The following is a 25,021-nucleotide window of genomic DNA, read 5'->3' on the forward strand; positions in this document are numbered from 1 at the left end:
CATTCAGGTGTACAGTTCTCTGGCTTTGAATTGAGGCTATTTTGGTATATGCTCAAAAATGGAAGAATTGCTTTTTTCAAGGAATCAAAAGTAATGTTTAAGATGTATTTTATTTTTAAGTGTGTGTGTGTGTGTGTGTGTGTGTGTGTGTGTGTGTGTGTGTACATGAGTGTTGGTAACTGTGGAGGCGGAAGCTTCAGATAATCCTTAGAGCTGGAATTGCAAGAGATCGCCAGCTACCTAAAGTGGGTGCTGGGAACCGAACTCCTCTAGAAGAGCAGTGAGTGTTCTTTACTATTGAGCGGTCACTCCAATCCTGATAATAAAAAATGAAATAAACTTTATTTTCAACCAAGTTTGGATAAGAACCAGTGGGAACCCAGCTCACTATAGGGCATGAAGGCAAAATAATTAAGAGAAATCAGTTGTCTGTCACAACAAACACTTGAAGTCCAGCAAGCAAAGTGGCGGCTGACAAATCACCTCTATTTTAAGGGCATAGTAAGGTACCAGCTGTTATGATATATGCACGGGGGACCCCAAGGGTATCCTGAATGTGGAGGGGAACATGCTGGCATGCTGGGCAGATGCAGTGGCAGGCTGGCGGGTGACCCATGCCATGCAAGCATGGCGGTAGAGCTGCAATGGACAGTCAGTCATTCACAGCCCAGACGCTGCACCCGCGCAGAAATGCTTTGTTATAATAGAGAGATGAAGAGAAGGATAGAAAAAAGGGAGAGAAGAGAGAGAAAGAGAGGGGGAGGTCGAGGGTGCACACCTTGTGTGAGGAAAAGTGGAAGAGAGAGAGGAAGGGGAGGGGCCTTTCCCCAAAATGAGGCTTTTAAGTCAGGACGCAGGACAAAGCCAAGGGGCGGGTCAGAATATTGACATTGGTTTCCAAGGGGCGTGTCAGCATATTAACACCAGGGAGACTCTGTGCCACCCAAGAGTCCCCTGCTCCTCCCTAGCCACTATCTTCATAACCAAAACAGGGACCAGATGTTGCCAGCCCTCGCCTCTCTCCTGTGGATTATGGTTCTGTTACACATGACAGGAATCACTCTATTTTAAGCACAAAGCAAAGCACTTCAGCGCAGGAAATGAGGTGCTTAAAATGAACTGAGACTGGGCTGCCAAACGAGCAAGGAGGAGCCAGCTGAGGAAGCTCGGAGCCCTGCCTGCCTTCCGTTAGACTGACGGGAAAATCAGGAAGACCCCACCCCATGACAGTTCAGAAGGAACACCAAGGATTAGGAAGTGCTGCTGCTGACTCTGTTGACCCCAGAGCTGTGCCCCCACCTGTTAGACCCACACTAGCAACCGACATAGCAATAGCAACAGCTAAAAGATGCCCCTGCCCCCCACCCTTCGCACCCCCTGGCTCCACAAAGCTGGTGGCGGGAACGAATCCTTGACAACTCAAGGGCTTGCCACTGCATGTGGCAAGACCCAGAAAGCACTGCCTGATACATTTCCCTTCTGTGCATATGACTGACTGATCAAAGACAAAGTCATGTCTGCATGTCTGTCTCAGAACCAACAACTCGAAGTGGCCGATACCTGGAGGCATAGCAGTGGGGAGAATGCAGGACAGTAAACCTGTTTATCCACTATCTCTCATATTTACACAAAACTCATTTGAAACGTTTAACGCTGGCTCTCTTAGTCCATTTCTGTTCCTAACAACACAGTGTTACTGGTTGGATAACCTACACCGAAAAGACTATTTTGGTTCACAGTTCTGGTCCAAGGTCAAGGGGCCACATCTGGTGATGGCTTTCTTGTTGGCAGAGTCCTGAAAGGGAGTGGAGAGAGTTTGTGAGACCTAGGCTAACTAATGTTTATATAAGGCTCTCTTTGGAAACAACCCATTGACCTATTAATCCATTAATTAGCTAAGAGCACAGACCTTAGCATTCCTTCAGGGTTCCTTCAGATCCTCTCGTAATATCTCATCATGGGGATTAAGTTTTACTATGAGTTTTGGAGTGGATATATTCAAATCACAGCACCAGCAATACAATCCACTTAAAGGATAATTGTGGGTCAGCCAGAACTGTGGAAGTTGAGAAATACAACAGTCACTGACAGGGTGGTGCTTCGGGACAAGAAGCAAGTGTTCCTCAAGCCCAGACCCCCAGCCTGGGTGTGGATTACCATTCATATAGTGCCATACAGGGATCCCAGCACCTAAAACCACATTCTGTGTCACAAAGGCAGTAAGTGCTGGGGAAAATGCCATGGTAAGAACACAGGAAGTGAAACAGCTCTTTTTCTCCTCTCACTGCCCACGGCCATCCCCTAATGTCACCTGCCATGACCATGTGAAAGAACCATGTTGGACTTCATAGTGTTTGAAACAGAATCTTTTGAAAGCATCCTTTGTTTCTGGGGTTCTGGCTAAAGTGTAACGGGAGAGCAATGGGGTAAAGAGAGATGCTATCCAGTCTATATGGAGGTTTGAGTCAACTGGGGCATACACAACCATGGGGTGGGTTAGCCCCCCAGAAGGCAGAGAAGCAAACACAATTTCTTACAGCCAAGATAATAAATACAAATTGCTGCATAATGTACTGTATGAGTTTTGTGGTAATCTCAGACTCTGTGGTTAATGTCCACATTTATTGTTAAAATTTGAATATCTTAAAGATGTCTCAGTGAATATTAAAAGAAAAGAGCTGTAATTTATCATATTCTAAAATGCTGTAGGCAAATGTTTGGATTTGAATAAGATCTTTGTTTCCACGGCTTGTCTCTCAGCAACATTTCTTGTTTATGGGGCTCCTGTTTTCATCAGAAATACATATTCTCTAACCTTTTCTTTCTTACCTGTGGAGACAACTCATAACGAACAGTTCTCAAAGCTCTCGGGTCATCCAGACTTCTTCTTTAGGAATTCCAAGAAGTCCAGTGATCTACAACATCATTGAAACTGAGTCAAGGCCAAATCAAGGGTTTAGGCTTCTAGCTTTTATTGATATCACTGATATATGGCATTTGAAATATATATTTTTGTAGATAGACAGATAGGTGGATGAATGGGTGATGGATGAATAGATAGATGGGGGAGATCCATACAGTGTGTACGTTTGCAATTCATACAACCATATAAAGAAGCAAATAATCTGTTATTATCTCCATCTTACTGTAGCTCAAAGAGGCTTATAGCTTCATTAAGACAGCCAGTGAACCTGATTTGGGTCCTGTGTGACTGAATCCCATACTCTTTTCCCTACACTGCATTGTCGTCTTCACACAGCATTCATTAAATATAGCCGAAGGGCTTGAAAGTTCTCAGAGAAAAGTGGCGAGCATAAAGTGAAGATGGGTGGCTCTGTCTTCCCGCTCACAGCACTCATTAACTTTGCCATCATGGCCAAGCCTGGCATGTGCTCTCTATCCAGGAACTGGGTGTTTGCAGCCTCTTGCCTGAGGCCCTGGCCAGCATCTCTCCACTAAGAACTGGGCTCCACTTTGTTTCCAGGCCTCTTAAAGCCAAACAACTCCCAAATCTTGATTTTTTTTTCTTGTCAAAATGCTTTTAAATGCTCTTTGTAATAAATTTAGAAAGAAACGGTTTAATATGCACTAAAAGTTTAAAGTAAACAATTATCCCTTCACCCAGACACCTGTATCACTAATGTGTTCTACATAACCTTTCTTTCTTTGAGAGCATGTTAAAAATGTGAAAGTGAATTTTATATTCTCTCTTGCAGTGCTCTCTCTTCAACACAAGTCTATTTCCACATCATTAGTCTTCTACAAGGACGTTTTTAAGCCTAGCATTGTGTCGAACACCTTTAATCCCAGCAATGAGGAGCTAGAGGCAGGTGGATCTCTGTAAGTTTGAGGCCAGCCTGGTCTACATAGCAAGTTCCGGGACAGCCTGGACTATATATTAAGACTCTCTCCAGGGGAAGGAAAGAGACAATCTCATTACATGATGTGAGAGTTTACTTCATATCCCAGATTGGATTTTTTTTTTCCCCTCTAAAACAGGGTTTCTCTGTGTAGCTCTGGCTGTCCTGGACTTACTCTGTAGACATGGCTGGCCTTGAACTTGGAGATACACCTGCCTCTGCCTCCCAAGTGCTGGGATTAAAGGCATTCACCACCACCACCTAGCCCAGATAGGACTTGTAAATCAGTTCCATTCTTCACCACTGTAGATATGCTAGCCTATCTCACATCCTGTCTTTTGCAGAAAATTTAACCCTAGTTCTACATGTGAACCCTAAAAGATGTATCATACCCATCAGCTCACATTTCTCTTCTCAGATAAACAACAGCAAACTGGATAAAGTCAATCTACTTGCATACAAGTCATTAGTCTAAACTGATTAAGAATTATAGCCAAGAGAACCAGGAAAATGCAAGGCGGCATTTCAAGCATACTTGGGACCAAAGGAACCTTGACTAAAATTCAGGCTGTCATAAGATCCAAGACTGAATTTTACTTGCACACTTGTGTTTACCTCAGAAGAATTATGGGGCTGGGGTTGCCTGTTCGAGTCTGCATTTCCTAAGGCTTTTATGTGTAGTGTCTAATCACTCCCTGCATTCACTGAACTGTTTATTCTCCATCCAACTACCACTAAATATTAATTTTTCTAGTTTGACTTTCCAAATGTTATTTGTTGTCTTAAATGACATCTCCATGATCCCAGAATAATTTTTAACATTTTCCATGGGATTGGCCCATTGGAAGTTCTTCTTTGGGTAACTACCTGTTTATATCATTTGCCCAACTCTTTCTAGTAGCGTCATCATAGTTTTCTCATTGATTTAAAATGACTCCTTATGTATTGAAAACTTTGGCCTTGATCATGAGCTGGTTTTCTGTGAGCTAATGGGAGTCAGAAGCAAAGACAGAAAAAGATTGGCCAAGGATTTCTGGAAAGATCTAAGGCCAAGGGTTTCAGGAAAAATCTACAATCCAAAGAGGATGGCTTCACCCCCTGACTCTTGACCACTCTTCCCTAGACCAGTATCCTTATTGGGGGTCTAGTTATCCTGGGCATCCATCCATTCGTAGAGACCTTCAAAGACATATAGATACACATAGTTTATAGATAGACATAGTTTATAGATAGACATAGTTTATAGATATAGTTTATAGATACACATAGTTTATAGATAGACATAGTTTATAGATATGTGGGGTGTTTACCCACCACCCCCACAGCTTCCCAGAGTTTTCTTCAGTGCGAGCAGCAGGAAATATTAGATAGAAGGATTTATAGCGGAGAATCTAGCGGAGATAAACAGATAGAAAATAAAGGATAGCCTCGAGAGGGCCTGGAACCTATTCCAACGGGCCTGGACTGTCTCTGGCCCAGGGTTTTTATAGAGACGCCAAGGGGTGGAGCAAAAGACCTCCTCCCCCAGCACAGCCAAGTGCAGAGCATCTCAGACACCTGCATTCAGGCCCGTGGTCCTGATCATCCTCTATTCAGACCTGCTGGGTAAAGCCACGACGAACCCCAGAACGGGCTCCCACATAGATACACATAGTTTATAGATACACATAGTTTATAGATAGACATAGTTTATAGATACACATAGTTTATAGATACACATAGTTTATAGATAGACATAGTTTTCAATAAATTGAAAAACCCTTTCCTAGCACCCTTTTCCAACAGCATTCTCATAGCCTCTTGTGATGGGGAACTGTACTGTTTTGCAAAGTGGTGAGATCCAAGCCAAAAAGAAAAGAAAGAAAGACAGAATAAACAAACAAACAAATAAATAAATAAACAAACAAACAAATAAGGATAATCTGAAATATTCACCTAAAAGGTTGATAAGGATACTAAGAAAATGAATGACTTTAATGCCTGCATAACAAGTTCCTGTGCAAATCAACTGGTTGCTAAATCTTTGCCTTCAAGAACATTGATATGGAATTCAATTCAGTTGGCGGTTGGCAGATTATTTTAAAATGTTATTATAGATCACTACATACACGTAACACTGTGAGAACTGAGTAACATAACCAGAACTGCCTTCATTCCTATTTCCGTGAACAAGATTTCTGTTTTCATTGAGTGCATTTTTAATTTTTTAAGTTATTTGTTCCTAATACACTTATCAGAAGTTATAATATGCCCACACTGCTTTGATAAATTGTATTGGTAGGATCCTCAGGATAATGAAAGCTGCCTTAAAATTGCCCATACACTCTACCATGGATTTTGTTCTATTTTTTGTATTATCTGATTATTTTTATTTATTATCTGCTTTTGTTCTGTAATGGTAGTAATAGTATGTTGATATTCCATATCTGATGCCCTTGGCTTTCTCTGGCACCTGCATTTGTGTGCACATAACCATATACACACATAATTAAAAAGAAAATAAAACTTTTTTTAAAACTTACCAGACCAGAAATACAGCTCAGCTGACAGAGTGCCTACCTAGCATCCTGAAGTCCTGAATGCAGTCCCCTGTGCCAAGTAAACTGGGAGTAGTGGTAGAATCCTAAAATTCCCGGCAAACAGAGAAAGTAATTGTTGTTGGAACCACTCTACTGTGTTATACTTTGCCTCTCCATTGTCTTCAAAGCACAGGTGTTTGGAATATCACTTCCTGGAAATGTAGGAATAGATAGTTCCAGGTACAGAAATGTGACCTTCCTTGGCAGAGTTCACATACGAAAATAACAACCAGAGCCGTGGTCTGCTGTACCTTCTTAGCTTTGCAGTCAAGGTCAAGCTGCTGTCCGTCTTGGGAATTCTGCACTGTAGTCAGGGAATGTTCTATAGCCCTGGCCATCAGCTGGTCAGACTGAAGCACTCTCCCAGCTAAATAAACAGCCTACCTCTTTCCAGAAAAGCCTGTCATTTTGACTGCTGCAGATGGCAGTTTGAGACAGGGGTCTAGCTCCCCTCCCTAAAAAGGTCCATTGACCTTTATTGCAAGTGAAATAGCTTATGGGAACAGTAAATGGCTACCTCGCTGTACTATAAAACAGCGCGCCCTGTAGCCTTTCTCTGCTCGGCTCCATCGAGAGTCCTGTTAATAGCACTCCTCGTAAAAGCCCTGTGCCGCTGCCCAGGTGTCAGCCTTTACAGAAATACAGCTGGAGCTTCCAAGACTGCTGGAAGAGGAAACTGTCCAAGGATGGTGGCAACTATTTCGCGGGGGGTTCTTGGCCAGAGTTGGAGATCACTGATTTTACATTTTCTGCTTTGTATCTGGCGTTAAGTGGCAACTGACAAGATTCTAGAAACAGGAGAGGGGCTTAGATTAAAGGTGCGCTGACCTGCATCTGACCTGGTGACCAAAAGGAAATCAGACTCTGAACCAAAGAAACTAAAAGCCACAAAGAAAGAAACAGCGGTTAGTCTCCCAAAACCTTTTTCTTAAATAAAAAATAAATGTAAATGTGCATTAAAGCCAAACAACTGTGATATCTTTAAGGGTAATATAAAGCACGAACATAAAAAATAACATAAATTACACCTTTAGTCCCAGCACTCAGGAGGCAGAGGCAGGCAGATCTCCATGAGTTTGATGCCAGTATGGTCTACATAGTGAGTTCCAGAACTCCAAGAGCTACATAGTAAGGCCCTGTCCTGAGAAAATAAAAAATAAATAAGTCATATATAAAATATCTGTTAAAAATATCTCAAAAAAATATCTCTCACCATAAAAAAAAAATGTGTCCACCAAAGGATTAACAAACCCCTGACGCATACTGATGCTTAGTTTATTTTTTCGTATGCTCACTTTTTATTTTTCAATATATATAACGAACAATGATATGACTATATTGGTTACTTTTCTCATTATTGTGACAAACTGCCTAACAGAAGTGACCTCAATGAGGAAGGGCTTATTTGGGCTCACGGGGTACTTTCCATCATAGTGGGGAAGGCATGGTGGTGAGAACATGTGATATGGCTCCTCCCGTCTCTTCAGGTCAGGAATTAGAAAGAGAGCTCTCAGGCCAGAAGTGAGGCTGGGAGAGACATCCCCCCTAAAGTGCCCGTGTAGTCAAGCTAGGCCCTACCACCTAAAGCTTTCACAGCCTCCCAAAACCCCAGCAGCAGCCTGTGGGAGATAGTTAACACTCAAACTATAACGCCCCACTCCCAGTCCTCATATGAGATTATGGCCATCTCATGATTTCAAGTGCATTTAGTTCAATGTTAGAGGTCCAATAGCTTCACAGTCACAGTGGTGTTCAACTCAAGACAACCTTTTAACTGTGAGCACCTATAAAATAAAAAACAAACAAACAAACAAAACCCAAAAATATTCAAAGAAGTCACACACTTCCAGCCTGCAATGGCACAGAACTAAACAGTCCCATTCCAAGAAAGATAAATGGGGCATGGCAAGGAAAAGTTGACCAAAGCAAGACCAAAATCCAGCAGGGCAAACACCAAATCCTGTAGTTCCATGTCCAGTATTCATGGCACATGATGTCACCATGTGGGCTCCAATCAGCCTGGGTAGTCCAGTCCACACTGCTTCGGGGACTGCAGCAAAGGCCTCTCCATGGGGCTGGTTCCGCTGGGTGTCAGCTGCTTTCCGGGGAAGATACCCCACATTTCTAGCATCTAGCAGTGATATATATCCAGCCAATAAGCATATTAGAAATGCCTTAAGCCAACCTATATTTTTATTAGGTAAATTATAGTTTATATTATTACCATTTTAACAGAAAAACCTTAATCTGCTGACTCTTTTCTTTCTGGGGTCACATGGTTTTCTTGCCCTTTCTTCTCTCCTCTTGCAAGACAGAAAAAAAATCTCTGAAATAACTTCAAATAACAAACTATGATTACTGAGTTCAAACCTGTAAATATATTAGTGCCTCCTGATATAAACTGTAAATTGGCTCTTATAACTTAACTTCATTCTGTAATCTCACAGAATATAAATATATCAAGCTACTACACCCTTCAACAGTTAAAAGCATTGTCAGAAATTTTTAATTATAGAGAATTAAAGTATCAAAGTTCCCTCTTTATTCCTATAACAACTAACTTCATCCTCTGTGATTGATAAACGTTTTTGGATTTTGAATCCCTTGTTGTCATCCACATGAGAGAAAAATTATGATGAAATACCTCTCCTGTGCATGACTACAATACAATGCCTGATTCTTCCTTTAAGATTTATTTATTTCAATTTTGTGTGTTGTAAGTGGCTTTTTCATTTTTCGAGATTATAAATATAATTATGTCATTTACCCCTCCCTCTCCCTCCTTCCAAACTCTCTTTGTTCTCTTTCAAATTTATGGCCCTTTCTTTCTTAATTGTTGTTATACACACACACACACACACACACACACACACACACACACACACCCTGATACAAAAATACAACCTGCTCATGTTACTTGTATTTATGTTTTCAGGGCTAACCACGGGGTATTAGATAACCAATCAGTGTGCTTTTCCCTGGAGAAGACTACTTCTCTCTCAGCGTTTCTTTGTGGCCTATAGTTCTTTGTCTAGGAGCACATATATTGGTGTGCTTTGAGTATTTTGGCTGTGTGTATATGTGAGCATCGTGTGTGTACAGAAGCCTGTGAGGGCCAGAAGAGGGTGTTGGATCACCTGGAACTAGAGTTACAGATGGCTGTGAGCCGCCACATGGATGCTGGGAATCAAACCCAGGTCCTCCTACAGGAGCAGCCAGTGCTCTTAACTGCTGAGAACCTCCACAGCCCCACATTTAAAAAAAAAAGTTATATTTATTTATGTGAATGCACACATATGTGTGTGGGTATGTGCTTGCCACAGAGTATGTGTAGAGGTCAGGAGTTAATTCTCTCTGTCCATTATATGGGCTCTGGGAATGAACTCAGTCTTTAGGCTTTGTGCTAAATGCTTTACCCAGGGTGCCACCTCTCGCTACGGGCCTAATATCTTATTCTCACAGATGGAGAGAAAAGATGAACATGTCCCTTTGACCTGACCTTCTTGATTGCTTTTAACGCTTGTCTCACTTCGGTACCCTCCATGATGCGCTTGGGCTGGATAGTCTCTTGATGGTGCCGGTTATGATTTAGATGTGAATCAACTCAGAAAGAGTGAGTTGATCCATGGCTTGGAGGCAATGCCAGTGTGCAGTGTGTGGCCCAATCTCTGTGAATGGCACTGTCAGCGGAGGGCCACCCCTAACAACGTTACAGCTGACCTCCTGGCTTGGTTTCTTGGCTTGTAACTGACAGAAGCTACTTCGCGGGTAAAAGATTTACATTGGCTCATGGCTCAGGGAGTTAGGCTCCATCGCGGAGAGAAAGACCTTCCAGAAGTCAGTCTGCGGTGGTAGCTACTTATCAAATGACACTTGACAGAGGCGGTGGGGCAAGAGCCGCTGGCACAGGGTTCCTGACGCTGTCACAGAAAACAATTTATGACGAGTCATTAAGTGGTGGGGGGGGGGGTCAACAGAGAGGCATTTGGGAAAAGGAGACCACACACCCAAGCATGGTGTGTGCTTTTCAAGTGGGTCACTTTCAACATGCACAGTTTGGTTAGTTTCTGGCTACATCTCAAAGGGTTGCTAAGGAACTCAAATGAGATGATAGGGTGGTTTCTGGTGTGCTTTAAATACAACTGAGAAGTAAAACTCTAGTTCCCAAAGGTTGTACCTGAGCTAAGATATGTTCTTACTCTAAATGGAGTTTATGGTCTTGTTTATGAGATTCCCAAAAGATTACAGGCTCACATTTGGGAAAGGAGTAAGGCCATATGCCAATGTCATATGTTCTCAGGCCTTAAACATAGCTCATTGCTATTTTAACATTCTTATTTGAAAATATCTCTATGTAAAAGGAATATTATCTATGTGTAGGCAACTTTTGAGGCAAATGTTAATCTGCCTGGAATGTTTTTCTTTTACTAAAATATAATTATATTATTTCCCCTCTTCCTGTTCCTCACTTCCTTTCAAATCCATGTCCTAGTTTTCTTTGTTATTGTTATACACACACATGCACACACACTATATATGTGTATTTATATATAACATGTTAGATATAATACATAGACATATATAATATATATAAACATATAAATACAAAAATACATCTACTGAGTCCATTTGGTGTTATTTGTATGTATATGATTACAGGGTTAACCAGTTGGTACTGGAAAGCCAATTAGGAGGCTCATCCTTGGGGAAGACTAATTTTCCTGTGCTCAGCATTCCCTGGTTGCCTGTAGTTACTTGACTGGGGTGGAGCCCTGTGGGATTTCCCCCTTCCAATTTAGCATGTCTGTGATGTTGTCTTTCTTCAGGTTGTGCTTATGCTTGGCTTGAATTATTAGCTTTCACTTGGGGGGAAACTTCAACTAGACTCCAGAGTGAGGGGCTCCTTTCCCTTCCAACTTGACCGTAATGTTCTGTCTTCCTCTCCTGCCCTGATATAGATCAGGAAGTAGAGAGCTGGGACCAAAGCAGAGTCAGTATAGAACCCTAAAGGCCCAAGGACCCACATCCTACTCTAGCTAGGATCCACCTAAAGGTTCCACAAATACCCCAAATCATTCCACCAGCTAGGGACAGTGTTCAAACCCTGGTGTCTGTAGGGGACATTTCACATCTCAACCATAACAGGCACCATCCAGAAACACTCTTGTCACTCTATAATCTAGCCCTAGTGTGTGACACTGAGTGCTGGAACAAGGCCACGAACTGAAAGCAGTGAGAAGGCCAGTCAAAGTTTTATAATCTTTTAATGAAAATTCCTTTTAAAAGCCTACTTTAAGCCAGGCATAGTGGCTCATGCCTTTAATCCCAGCACTCGGAAGGCAGAGCCAGGCAGATCTCTGTGAGTCCAAGGCCAGCCTGGTCTACAAAGTGAGACACGGGATAGCCAGGACTACACAGAGAAATCCTGTCTTGAAAAACAAAAACAAAAGCAAAAAATAAAAAACAAAAATCCATTTTAGCAGGTGTAGTGTCTACCACCTTTAACCTGCCAGTTCTATGGAAGCAGAAGCCGGCAGATCTCTGTGAACTCAAAGCCAGCCTGGTTTGTATAGCAAGTTGCAGGACTGCCAGGACTACATAGAGAGACCTTGTCTCACTTAAAAACAAACAAAAAGGGGCTGGAGAGAGGGCTTAGAGGTTAAGAGCAGTGGCTGCTCTTCCAGAGGTCCTGAGTTCAATTCCCAGCAACCACATGGTGGCTCACAACCATCCGTAATGAGATCTGGTGCCCTCTTCTGGCATGGAACACTGTATACATAATAAATAAATAAATATTAAAAAAAAAATAAAAACAAACAAAAAGATCTATTTTGTTTTGGGGAAAATTATCATTTCCCCAGTGCTAAGATTGCTGGCAGGCTACCATGCTAGTGCATGCGTGCATGTGTGCGTGCGTGCGTATTTAGCCTACATATATATATTTGTACCAGATGTGTACCTGGTGCCCTTGGAGACTGGAAGAGGGTGTTGGATCTGCTAGAACTGGAGTTATAGATGGCTGTGAGCCACTAGCTGGGTGCTGAGAATCAATGCTGGGTCCTCGAAAGAGTGGGCTATGCTCTTGATCACCGGTCATCTCTCCAGCCCCGTGACCAGCTTTTTCCGTGGATTCTGAGGAGTTAAACTCAGGATTCATGCATGCCAGCCTGGTAAGCACTTTACCAACTGCATTGTCTCCTCACCCCACAATTTCATTCTGTTGTGTTTTCTTGGAAGAGCCTCACCATGTAGCAGAGGCTGGCCTCAACTTCACTCAGTCCTCCTGTCTTTAGCATGCTGGGATTATAGTTGCCATGCCTACTATACTTTCTACTTTTAACCATTGCATGAAAGCAGGGTCCTTTCTGCATTCTCGAAATGTGTAACCACGGTGCTTATTATGATGCTCAACACAGAATGAAAATACCTCAATTCTAATACCAATTTCTTAATCTCCCTGCCTTCATTTTGTGGCCTAGGAAGAGGCATGATGGCCATTCCATCTCAGAGGTTTATACTGAGGGTTGAGTTGACTCTAAGAAGGTTTTAGAATCATGCGTGGCACTTACCGAGCAATCCTCAAACGGGAGCTGTTGTTACTGGTACACAAAGTGACCTCAGAGTCTAAGTCACTTCTTATTTTCTTCATTACAAATAGCAATATAAGGAACATCCTCACATAGTGTGTTGTTTCTGATTAGTTGCTTCCTCGAAATCGGATTATTGGATCAAAGAGACACCAGAAGGAAAACTTTCAAAAGCATTTCCTTTGATTGCAGCCCTTGAAGAAAACTTACTGGTGTGGAAAAGAAACACTAACACTAAAAGAAACGATGAAGCAGAGAAACCCGTGTCTATTCTACAACAACCACAATAACTTAGCAAACATCCACTGTCTTCCCAAAGCTGTGGACACCAGACAGATACCCCAGGTTCTACCCAGTTGTTTCCTGGTCTGCTGTAGACCTAACCGGAGTGTAGAGGAAAACCAAGTGCTCTTTGTCCTTAAGCACACACTCACACATCTGTGTAAGGAGGTAACACAAGCCTCTCTAACCGGGTGCCAAATTCCATTCTTAAAGATCCACGGTGCAGGCAGCACTGGGCCAAGTTAGCTAAGTGCTGAGTGGGTGCTGGCTAGAGCTACCTGGCAGACTTAAAAGCGTTTTCAAAGGAGCATGGCCAGTTGGCTGCAAAGACAGAAGCATGTTACCACCCAAGTGATGACTAAATTAAACTCCACTTTCTTCTTAGCATCTAGCCTTTCATAATTGCCTTTAATCTACCCCCAAACGAACAGGACAGCTTCGCATTTAAATATCAGCTGCAGGAAATGTTTTCTCTTGCTGAAACACATTCCCCTGCCGCTGTTGGAAGGAGAAGGCGGCTGGCAGCTTTGGCTGTAGGCTAAGGCCAAGAGGGGTACTTACGAGTGGGGGCCGGTGACTCGGTGGAGAAGAGCGTACATTTATCTGTTTGGGAAGGAGCAAAATAAACGCCACTTATTCTCAGGGAAGGTATGGTAGATATCGGGGTTGATGGACACCCGCTGGGATTTCTAGGTTCTTACATCACAAGAACTTAGACACAGACATGTGGATAGTTGGTTCATTATGGGAGAAAAGCACTTTTGACAGTGGAAGAGCTGGAGCTGGAAAAGGGTCCAAGGCTCAATGGCTCCAGTTCCAGAACCTTGGAAGCTTTCCTGAATGCCGCAAAAGGGCACCTGCCCTTTTCATGAGTTATTTTCATTCTACTTGGCTTCTGTTTTGTTTTCTGCACATTTTATTTTGTTACTTTCAGCCTTTCTCTCAGCCGCTGGTGTCTTGCATATAACGACCCTAATTTTGCCCGGTCCTCACTCTGTCTGGTTTTCTGCCTCTGGTGAAGAAGTGTATTAAATCACACCACAAACCTCACCACCATCCAGTGCTCTACACCCCCTCATCTAGAGGAAGGAGTTAAAATCTGCCTGGCCTGGGTGAAAAGATAAGGGCCACTCATTTCCAGAAAGCCAAAGCCGAACTAGAAGCAGAATGCCTTTCATGGCATTCAGGAAAACTTCCAAGTTGCCAGAAACTCCCTTTACAAGAAGATAAACCCCTAGAAAGGGCTTTCTGACCTTTAAAATGCCTAGCCAAGCGTTATTCTTGTGCCTTATCAAGGCTCAAGTAACCTGCCTCAGGAACTGACAGGCTCCAGATGCCCCCAGAAGGCTTAAGCCTCCTCAACACCGAGAGACCAGCTGCTTTGCCCAGGCTGCAGACAAGCAAAACTGCCTTCCTTATATGGCGAAAAGTACCCTGCCCCTTTAAGGCCAAGATACTTGGCTGCAGACAGTCCCTGGGAAGTTTGCAGGCAGCCCTGTCCTGTGTCTGATCCTTGCTGCTGCGCAGGTGAGTTCCCAAACCTCCCCTCCCCATGAGCTCCCAGAATTGTTCCCAAGATGGGTTGAAAAGGCTTTTATGAAAGACTAGAGAATTTGAGCGTCCGCAGCAGATAGGGTGCTGCTTGCAGAAGTTTGAGTTGAAGGAAAAAGCAAGGTTACTAGAAAAATGTGCAGTAAGGCAGCCAGCTTGGATGCAGTCTAACTTCACCAGCTATGGAGCCGTCAGGTTCCAGGTGCCCGAGGCACTCCGGGACAGGAAAAGTGAGAGCAGATTCTAGGCAACGCCGTGAGGGGTAAGTTCGACTCTCCGAGCTATATAATCTGGCGAGCTGCAAGTTTGAAGCAAACAGGGGTGGCAGGAAACAATGCTCTGCAAGTGCTGGTGACTCTGTAGAAGCTGGAGTCCAGGGCTGACTGCAGAGGAAAGAGTACAGGCAGCCGAATGTGTCCACCGCAGCTAGGGCATGGAAGGCTGCAGACTTAACCCTTTGTCTGCATCACAGTAAGGCTTGGCTGACACAGACTCCTGGTGGACTGGGGAGGGCTGCCTGTGAGAAGTCTTGTGATACACTGCAACAAGAGACTATGTGGTGAGGAAGACGCTGGTTGTGGGAAAGTGTCCCCCAAGTACCACGTGCTCGGGGATTCTGTCATCCACCCGCACATGGCTGGGAGGCTTAGTCGCCCTTAAGCTGATTATACCTTCATCATTTACTAAGTCAGCTTCCAGATGTTTCTTCCCATGATCTATAGCCTCTTATGTTACCAATCTGAAATCAACTAAGGGAACTTTTAAGACCCAAAGACTTGCTGGCAGAGTGGGTACCTAGGAGAGGCTAAGAGGCATCCATTTGGGACTGGGATTTTATTGATAGCCTAAAGAGAAGTGGGTGTGGCCGAGGAGGAGACTACTTGATGGTCATTTTATCTTCTGCCCCAAGCCTTTTAACCAAGCCCATCCGTCAGCTGCAGCCAAAAGAGAAGTCCGCCCAGGAATTTAAAAAGAGAGGTGGTGTGTTGCAGTGCGTGGGGTCGCCTTTCCTCCTTGCTCAGTCAGGGGTTATTCATCATTCCAAGGCCGGTTACTGTGCAGTGCTTGGTGGTAGGAAGGTTTAAAATTGGATTAAAATTCCTTACATATTCCGAGCCTTGTAAAAATATTCATATATCTGAGTAGTCGCTGAAGAATTTATTATTAAGTAATGGAGTGTCCTGTGCACTTGTTAGTGCTTCCTCAAGACTCCTTGGAGAAGGTTTTGTTTTTCTCAGCAGGGCCTCCTCCATGCAAGGGCTTCTTCTCATGCCTGGCTTCAGATGGGTGGGCAAAGTCTGACGCTGACTTGCTACACTGAGCTCTAAAGTCATGAAGGACTCTCTTGAGTGTGACCTACTCACAAATACCATGCCTAAAGTTCACAGTCACAACATAGGTGAGAGATGAGCTTATGGGCCTAGCTCTGCTTCGTTTTTTGTTTTTGTTTTTTTTTTTTTGTTGTTGTTGTTGTTGTTGTTGTTTTATCAAGCTGATACAGAAAGACGTACTGTCAGATATACTGCAGGCCTGATGATTTGAACTCCATCCGGGGATCCCACAAGGTGGCAGGAAAGAACTGACTCCTGAAGGTTGTCCACTGTCATCCATGGGCATCACGGCATAGAATGTCTGCACGCACACACACACACACACACACACACACACACACTAAACATATGCATACATACATGTATATATAATGCTTTCAATATGCAAGCAGCCAAGAAAAGCAAAATCCCACCCTACCCTACCCCACCCCACCCCACCCACCCCACCCCTAGGGCTGGGAAATCTCTACAGGTATGCACTGTGATTTTCTGTAAACTAAATCAAGGCATTGAAGAAGCACGGCTTCTTACACTTCTCACACAGTGACCTTCAGTCACATACCAACTGTATGACTTCACAAGGCCATTTATTTGAAGCATACTTCAGTCTCCTCACTACTGACACGTGGATTGGAAGGGACTTTCCAATGACGTGGGAAGGCCAATTGGAACTGAGCAGGCCTGGGATACATTTCCAGTCCCTTTACTTACTCTGTGACTGCAGACAAGTTCCCTAGCTGGTATGCACCTCAGTGTCCTTGTTGGCAAAGTAAATGAGTAACTCATTTTTTCTCTCCCCGTGACCTGAAGAAATACGCCATCCCTGGAGGAGGAAACAAGGCTGGGAAGCAGAAACCAGCTCCATAGCACAAGTTTAGAACCACAGAGCTCATTGTCTTCCTTTTAGCCCCCTTTAAGCGAGGACACGGAGCTCCCTGGGAAATCCATCCCTAGTTATTAACCAGGCTTATTGTGGGTGTTCTTAAAGCAAATGCACTTGCACTTACTATGTATTCAGAGACAAAGGGTAGTTGATGTTTTCCTTTGGTATAAAACATTCCATGTGTCTGAAGAGCACCTGGAAATCATCTCAGCATCTCTGTAGAAGTAGTTCACCCCAATACAAACACTTTAAGGGGACTTTTTTGTTACTATATGGCAGACATGTGCTTCAGTAACAGCAATTGCTGCTACTCTATATGCTACTCTCATATGTTTTAGAGAATGTGCTCTTGTTCCTTACGTTGTTTTCATTGTTCAGGCCGATTTGAGAGAAGGAGTGTTTCTAACAGCGATGTATATGACATACTTCTATATGGAAGACTATCTCTCTGCCATCTTTAGAAGGTAGAGAGACTTTTCAGCAGCAGAAATGCTCCAATTACTTGTCACAGCACATTCACCAGCAGGGGGAGCAGAATGACCCCCACCCCCACCCCCACTCCCACAGCCGATCTCCAGTTCTAGACTAAAACCTCTCCCATGAAGAGGCTGGATTTAGAGTACATTGGATTGAAGTTTAAATTAGATCTGAGACTCTAGGCTTCTTCCTTTTGTGTGTCTGAGCCTCGGTTCATGTGCATAACGGAATGGTAATGGTACCTGAGCATGCAGCTGGGGAGAGTCAGAAGCATGGCCAATGCAGGTGGCCCTGTCTGTTGCATGCCAGTGTCTAACAGTTCCTAACAGAATTACTGGAACTCATTCATAAAACAGTGGTCCTGGGGCTCAGCTGGTAAGAGTGCACTTGCTATGAAATCAACAGACTGAGTGCAATACTCGGTACTCACATACAAATCTGTCTTCCCAATATTGATATTGAAAAGCAGCAACAGACAGATCCCAGGACCTAGCTGGCCAGCTTATGGTTCAGTGGAAGATCTTGTCATAAAAAAATAGGGTGGAAAGCAAATGAACCAGCCACCCAATGTCTTACTCTGACTTTTGCATGCACATGTACCTGAAAACACACAGGCTCATACACCACCACCACCACACACACACACACACACACACACACACACACACACACACAAAATATATGCACAAAATGTCTCCCTCTGACTTCTGCATGCACACACACTTGAAAACACATATGTTCATACACTACACATACACACACATATATACACACTACATATATGCACAAAAATGAAGTTTTAACAAGACGCTTGCCCTGGATCTTCTGGCCCTTTGAACTAGTTACAAGTATAGGTATATTTCTAAGGATACATAAATGAAATTTTAAGTTTCTTTTAAATTTTATTTTATGTGTGTGAATGTTTTGCCTGCATTTATATATGTACACTGCAAGCATGTCTGGTACCTGTGGATATCAGGAGAGAATGGCGGATCTCCAGAAACAGGAGTTCCAGATGGTTGTGAACAACCATGTGGGTGCTGGGAATCAAACCTGGATCCTCTGAAAGAGCAATAAGTGCTCTGAGCCATGGAGACATCTCCCCAGCCCCTATAGACTTTTTTTTGAGGGGGGGGGGCAGTGTTTCAAGACAGGGTTTCTCTGTGTAGCTTTGGAGCCTGTCCTGGAACTTGCTCTGTAGACCAGGCTGGCCTTGAACTCACAGAGATCCACCTGCCTCTGCCTCCCGAGTGCTGGGGTTAAAGGTGTGCACCACCACTGCCTGGCTTTTTTTTTCCCTTATTTTTTAATTAAAAAAAAAAAAAAAAAGTGTGTGCTTAAGTAGGACCGAAAAGCAGTTGTGGGGATGATGGTGGATCTGTGAATGTGGCTTAAAAGCTGCTGGATCTCATGGGGCTTTGGACTGTGTTCTTTAAAGCCTTTAACCCCATGGAGGATGCTATGAAAAGAAAGCCTTGCAATGGAGAGCAGGAAGTGATTTTATATTAGGCAGGTGACTGGAGACTCGGGTGGAACTGAATGACCTAAAACATCTTCAACTATTTGCTTGACTTCTGCAGATGACGTCATTCATTCATGAAGCACCCATGAGTGGGAAACCTGGGGAACTGTCTTGACTAATGTCTAGCCTTCAGCTAAAGCTGCACTTGGAAGAGTCGAGAACAGTGGCACCTCCCTCAGGGAAAGGGACACTTCTCTGTCTGTTGCCTACCTGCCTTGGGGCTGCCTTTGAGATGCTTTCTCTCTACCTTGTCTTGTAATTCAAGCGCAGGTTTGTCTAGTGTGCTCTGGGTCTGCACTTTCTGTCTGTGGCAAGATGATATCTGCCAGTGGGAAGCTGTCACTGGAGCGAGGCATGTGGATCTTGCCAGAGATGTGTGGTTGGCAGGGCTTGCTGGCTTTCTCTCTGTTAACCATCACAGGGGGAGCAGACCTTCTTCCCATCTCGTCACATCTGTCCCTGCCTACTCTGACTTCCTTCTCCCCACTGCAGTAATTGCCAAACTAGACAGAGCATAAAACAAGAAAACATTGCCCTAGATCAGGTTGTGACCACGTCCCTCGCATTACTATCTGTAGATCTGGCCTGGGGCCAGAATACAGCCATTCCCTGTCATTGCTGACAGTCTAGGAGCCCCACTTTGGAAACAGGTCCTCTAACCCAACACTAAATTTCAGCTCCAGTACCCCCAGGCCTCGCACCTCTTTTCTTCTGGTGTGTGTGTGTGTGTGTGTGTGTGTGTGTGTGTGTGTGTGTGTGTTATGTATGGTGTGTGTATGCGTGTGTGTGGTGTGTGTGTATGTGTGTGTGTGTGGTATGTGTGTGTATGCTCTGTATGTGGGGGGTGGGGGGGGTGAAGTACAGCCATCTCCTTGTTAAAAAGAAAGAATAATCTTGGTATAGCACCAGGGGCAAGATGGCTTCCTCCTTTACCCCTGGTCTATACAGGACAGGTGGCAGCATCTCATCCCACTGGTGGGAGCTCAGCTCCACAATCTGACCGGATTGGCTAATGGGCACAAAGAGGAAATAAGAGTCCTTTTCTCACATCCTCACCAAATACTTAGTGCCATCGAATTAACTGTAATCGTACAAGCATTGTGTCTTACCTATATCATTTGAAATTCTCCCAGCAGCCCACAGTTCTTAGTATCCTAAAGCAAACTGAAAGAGATTAAATAGGCAAGTTCTCACTAGTCACGAGAGGGAGATTTGATGCTCAAATCAGACACGTCCAGAAAGTTTTCTCTTTTCCCTCGTCTTGGACTAGAAAGTTAACTTGTCTGTCAACTCCATTCCATTGGTAGTAGATGCCTAGGGTGCTGGGTTGAGAAGTCACAGGTGGGCGCAGTGATTTTTGGGGGCTCCAGATTGGCAAGCCACACTTGTGAGGGCTCAGGAGCAGAGTGCAGCTAAGTGCTCTTGCACGTTCAAAATCATCTTATTGTTCCTTACTTTGCCCATGGATCACTTCTGCTACATCTCAGACTCATAGGAAACATGTAGATGAACTTCTAAACAGTCTTGTTAAATAAGAAACACAGCCAAATACAGAGGTAATAGCCAAAGAGATCAGAGAACTAGCGAAGAGCCACCACTACCTTATCTTACCACCTCGCCACCTTCGCTTCCCCAGAGAGAGCTTCTTCCTGTGTAACCTGTGCTTTTATTGCCTTTCTGTTCTTCCTTCTCATTGGCTCTAAGCCCAGCCACATGACTTCCTCATCACTGCCTGTCTATACAAACCTCCAGGCCTCTATGGTTGGTACTGGGATTAAAGACTCATGTCACCAGGCTTGGCTGTGTCCTTGACCACACAGAGACTCTGCCTGTCATGTGATCTGATTAAAGGCGTGTGCCACCAGCGCCTGACTCTGCTTATGGCTCGCTCTGACCTCTGACCTCTGACCACCAGGCAAACTTTTTTTTTTTATTAACATACAAATAAAATCACATTTCAGTACAAAAAAAATATCACCACAGAAACACAAGTTCAGGTTTCCTTTTACTTGGACGCTGCTCCATGAGGAACAACAAAACTTGCCTTTCCCTCTCTGTCTCAGAAAGCAGAGTCCAATTTTTTGAAGAAGGCGTAATAGACAGTAAAGAAAAATGAGAGGCGACGCATTTATAGGCAACAGTCGCTAATGTAGACATCCTGCTGTGGAGAGTCGAGGACAAGAGAGACACATTAATTACAGCCTTGTATGCAAGCCTTCCACTATGACACAGCGGTGGCCTTCTACGGAAACAATCCATCATGATTTAATAAGGAGGTAATGATATGCCCAGTTTAGTCCCTCCTCCATCTTTAATAGACAGTGTGGGACATTTTCTTCTCAGTTTTATACAAAAATGAACTTGACGCTTTTTTGCTTCATCTTAACATTTGTTAGTCTGGTCGGTTGGATTTTTTGAGACAGTCTCCCTCTGTAGCCCAGCCTGAACTGGATCTCTCTATGTAACCCAGAATGGACTTCAACTCATGGTAATCTTCCTGCCTCAGCCTCCTGAGTGCTGGGATTACAGGTGTGAAGTACCATGGCCAGCTCATCTTAACAATTGGTATGAATAATCAAATCATACAACTTAATGGCATCCATTATGTTCAATCAAAACATTTATTAAAACATATCCTTAGGGGACTAGAGAGATAGCTCAGTGGTTAAGAGCACTGGCTGCTCTTCCAGAGGTCCTGAGTTTAATTCCCAGCAAGGACATGGTGGCTCACAACCATCTATAGTGGGGTCTATGCCCTCTTATGGCATAAAGGTGTATACATAGGTACATAAAATAAAAAACCTTTAAAAAAAGTTGTTTAGCCGGGCGTTGGTGGCGCACGCCTTTAATCCCAGCACTCGGGAGGCAGAGCCAGGCGGATCTCTGTGAGTTCGAGGCCAGCCTGGGCTACCAAGGGAGCTCCAGGAAAGGCGCAAAGCTACACAGAGAAACCCTGTCTCGAAAAACCAAAAAAAAAAAAAAAAAGTTGTTTATAAAATGTATCCCTAGACACTGAAGATACAGTAGAAAGAAAACAGATTGTTCTCACAGGATTTACAGTCTACAGAAAAAAACAGACAATGAAAAAAAAAGAAGGAAGACTGTGTCTAATACCTGTCCATAGAGGAGAAGGCTGTACCCTCTTGATGGCTCTCCCTCCCTCCCTCCCTCTTTATCTTTTTCTTTCCTTTTGAAACAAAGTCTCTACATAGCCCAGGCTGGCCACCCTTATAACCAATTTTAGCACTCAAGAGGCTGAGGAAAGAGGGTTGTGAGTCTGAGGCCAGCCTGGGCTACATTAAACTATCGGCATTTGGGAGACAGAGTCTGGCATTTGGGAGAACAATCTGGTTCATTGTTGCTGAGATGCACTCAGCCTTATTCTGCCCAGACCATGATGCAGAAATGGTCTCTATTGAGAAACCCTCTAGAACCCTAAGGGCAGCTCAGTTAAGAACTGGGCCTTAGTTCAGTGGGAAGCATTGGGAGCTTTAAAATGATCTTTAAAAGATCAGTGTGAGCAGAGCAGTGGTGGTGCAGACCTTTAATCCCAGCACTCAGGAGGCAGAGGCAGGCAGATCTCTGAGTTCAAGGCCAGCCTGGTCTACAGAGCAAGTTCCAGGACAGTCAGAGCAGCACAGAGAAACCCTGTCTCGAAAAACAGAACAGAACAGAACAAAAAAGATCAGTTTGAGTCAGACATGGTGGCTCACACCTTTAATTCCTACACTCAGGAGCAGTCAGATCTCTATGAGCTTGAGGCTAGCCTTGTCTACATATTAGGTTCCAGGACAACCAGAGCTATATAGTAAGACCACGTCTAAAAAAAAAAAAAAAAAAAACTGGAAGCTCTTACCTGTGATCTCAGTACTCAGGAGACCGAGAGAGGAAGTTTGCTGTGGGATTTTAGCCAGCTCGGGGCTATGTACTGCATACTGAGTTCCAGGAAAGACAAGGCTACAGTGTGAGACCGGGTCTGAAATGAATGGATATGACTACTTTGGCTAGTAAAGTGGAGGGAAAACTAGAAGGGCACAGGGATCAAAGATCATGATTCAACAGATACAGCCGTCCATTACAGAGATGGTGGTGGCCTGGATGAGGCGCATAGTGGGAAGCTTTTCAGAAGATCCTGCCTTCAGAACAAAGGTTACTGTCAGGCCCAGCTCACGGGTCTATAATCCCAGCACTATCGAAGCAGAGGCAGATGGATCTCTGTGAGTTCCAGGCCAGCCAGGACTACACAGTGAGACCCTTTCTCAAACAAAAGAAGCCTACGAAGTAAATATAAACTGTTTCTCATGACACTCTGAAGTTATCTTTTTTTCTGCGAGACTTTTCCATTGTAAAAGCAGTTGGTTTCCTCTGTACATTAAGGAGTCTTCGTGGCACCGAATTCTAGAACTTAACCTTTCCAGTGTCAGCCGGATCCCCCTGTACTTTTGCCCTGCCGTCCACCTGCATTTCAAGATGTTCCTTCCTCAGAGAGAGGATCAATTTGCTTCTAGCTCCCAGGGAGAGGTGAAATCGAGTGTGCTCCCTGAACAACAATATGTAATTTCCCGCCACGAAGGGTCAACAGGAATGAGCCCGCGTGTATCATTTTACAAAACCTGTGTCTAATCACATGAATAACAGGTACCAGATCTGCATTTATTCTGCTGAAAGGGTAACATCAAAATAGCTTGAAGAGATTGCAGGCATTTTCGTGCTAATTTTACTACAGTATTAAAACCTTGCAAATAGCTTCCAGGTGCATAAACTCTGTCTCCCCGACGCAGGCAGTTTAGCTCCCAGGACTTTAGAGGATCCCCTACAGCCTCTCATCACAGCTACATCTTCTGCATCCCTAAGCAATGGGTCTCCAGACTTTCTCCCAGAAGGTCTCTACATGCAGAGACCCGCAAAGCAATGGGAACCTGTTAATTCACCTTCATAGGCCCCATTTCTCTCCATCCTGTCCACTGGCTGAGCCTTCAGCACTGATTGAAAGTGGGAGCGGGAGACTAGGTGGCTGGCTGCCTGTCCACTGGTGAACGCTTCCACGGAGCGACAGGTGCCTCTGCCATCATACCAGGGTCTTCCCCACACATGCTCTCAGAGCTGAACATGGTGACTGATCATGACAGGAACTGCCTACTTTCCCTCTACATCAGTGATCCTCAACCTTCCTAATGCTGCAACCCTTTAATACAGTTCCTCATGTTGTAGTGACACCCCCCCCCCAGCCATAAAATTATTTCATTGCTACTTCATAACTGTAATTTTGCTACTGCTATGAATCGGAATGTAAATATCTGATATGCAGGATATCTGATATGTGACTCCTGAGAAAGGGTTGTTCATCCCCGAAGGTATCACAACCCATTGATTGAGAACTACTAATCTAAATGGATGGAGTCGGGGGCTCACCAACTCATATCCTTCCTGCCTCCTACTTTCTGAATGAAACTGAAGAGAAACAGAAAGAAGGCCACCACTGCCCCCACCTCCAATCAAACTGTATCTTCTTTAAACTTATTGTGACATCTTCATCAGCCCAAGAACTAAAAAGCAACTAGGGAGCGGTGTAGTTCAGTGGTAAAGCATGCATGCTTAGTATGCGTGAGGCCCCGGGTTCAATCCCTGACACCTTCACTTTTCAAGACACAAAAGTATTGAAGCAGTCTACTTCTTGCCCAGTCACCTTTCCCTGCACTCAGGAGGCAGAGGCAGAGGGATCCCTGTGAGTTTGAAGCCAGCCTACTCTACATATGAGTTCCAGGACAGCCAGGGCTGTGTAGAAAGACCCTGTCTCAAAACAAACAAACAAACAAACAAACAAACAAATATAACATAAAAAGCAGCTAGGATCTCTTATAGTAATCAAACCCCAGAGAGAAGGCTGAGATGTACTTCTGTTGCCAGAGTACTTGCCTAGAGTACAGAAAGCCTTGGGTTCCAACCCAA

At 44.0% G+C, this 25,021-nt stretch overlaps 1 protein-coding gene across 3 annotated transcripts in view; it reads left to right on the plus strand.

The window, feature by feature from the left end:
- Schip1 (schwannomin interacting protein 1) overlaps positions 1 to 25,021 on the plus strand; it is a 690,937-nt gene that overhangs the window by 512,906 nt on the left and 153,010 nt on the right. Inside the window, exon 1 of one of the 3 annotated variants that reach the window (XM_076574218.1) lies at positions 14,725 to 14,835. The exons of the other annotated variants lie outside the window; for them this stretch is intronic. The gene's annotated coding sequence lies outside the window, so the exon portion shown is untranslated. Of the gene's footprint in view, positions 1 to 14,724; positions 14,836 to 25,021 lie in introns of those variants that run through there. 3 annotated transcript variants of the gene reach the window in all.

This window comes from Peromyscus maniculatus, chromosome 6, assembly GCF_049852395.1.
Source record: "Peromyscus maniculatus bairdii isolate BWxNUB_F1_BW_parent chromosome 6, HU_Pman_BW_mat_3.1, whole genome shotgun sequence".
Classification (NCBI taxonomy): Eukaryota; Metazoa; Chordata; class Mammalia; order Rodentia; family Cricetidae; genus Peromyscus; species Peromyscus maniculatus.